Source organism: Penaeus monodon, chromosome 24, assembly GCF_015228065.2.
Source record: "Penaeus monodon isolate SGIC_2016 chromosome 24, NSTDA_Pmon_1, whole genome shotgun sequence".
Lineage (NCBI taxonomy): Eukaryota > Metazoa > Arthropoda > Malacostraca > Decapoda > Penaeidae > Penaeus > Penaeus monodon.
In genome coordinates, this window is record NC_051409.1 from 5349410 (window position 1) to 5350533 (window position 1124).

Here is a 1124-nt window from a genome sequence, read left to right on the forward strand (position 1 = left end):
ATGGAATTACCGCCAGTGTTCCTCCCCGCGGGTCAAGTTTGCCGACGAGCCAGCCTGGTGTTTCCGCGCGGCGGGGAAATCAGCTGGCTTGCTTTTGGCTTGCTTTTGGCTTGCTTTTGGCTTGCTTTTGGCTTGCTTTTGGCTTGCTTTTGGCTTGCTTTTGGCTTGCTTTTGGCTTGCTTTTGGCTTGCTTTTGGCTTGCTTTTGGCTTGCTCTCGGCGGGGTCGGGTGTAGCCAAGATTAGGAAAGGATCTAGGTTGGTGACTAGGTTGTTTGGGGGTTGTTTGAGGGTTGTTTGGGTGTTGTTTGAGGGTTGTTTGAGGCTGTTTAGGGGTTGTTTGGGTTTGTTTTGGGTGTTGTTTGGGTTTGTTTGAGGTTTGTTTGGGTTGTTTGGGGTTGTTTGAGGTTTGTTTGAGGTTGTTTGGGGTTGTTTGAGGTTGTTATCGGCTGGGTTGGGTGTGAATGAGATAGACGATGGTCTTGAGATAGAAGATTTGAGATAGAAGATAATCTTGATTGGGTTGAGACTGTCTTCTGTTGGAGATAGAAGATAGTCTTGATTGGGGTTGTTTGGGTGGGTGAGGTTGTTGGGTTGTTTGGATCGTTTGTGCCGTTGGGTTGTGTGAAGTTTGTTTGAAGTTTGTTTATTGAGTCTGAATAGTTGTTTTGAGGTGTTATAGTGTTTCTGTGTTGTTTGGGTTGTTATAAATTGTTTGTGTTGTTTGGTTGATAGATTATTTAGGTTAAGTGGTTTCAGTCGTTTGATTGGGTCGTTAGTCGTTTGATTGGGTCGTTAGTCATTTGATTGGGTCGTTAATCGTTTGATTGGGTCGTTAGTCGTTTGATTGGGTCGTTAGTCGTTTGATTGGGTCGTTAGGTTGCTTGATAGTTCGGGGTTGTTAGGTTACTGGTGTTGTTTGGTTGTTGTTTGGGATCGCTGTTTGTTGGTTGTTTGGTTATTCGGTTGTTTGGTTTGTTTGGCTGTGCGAATGACTGGGTTATTGCATTCGTTACTGATTTATTAAGAAATGTATGTTGCCGTTGTTAGGACCTTGATTTATTTTTTGTTTGGTTTAGGTTATGGGAATACAAGTTATTTTAATGGTTTTCCAGATGTGATTGGC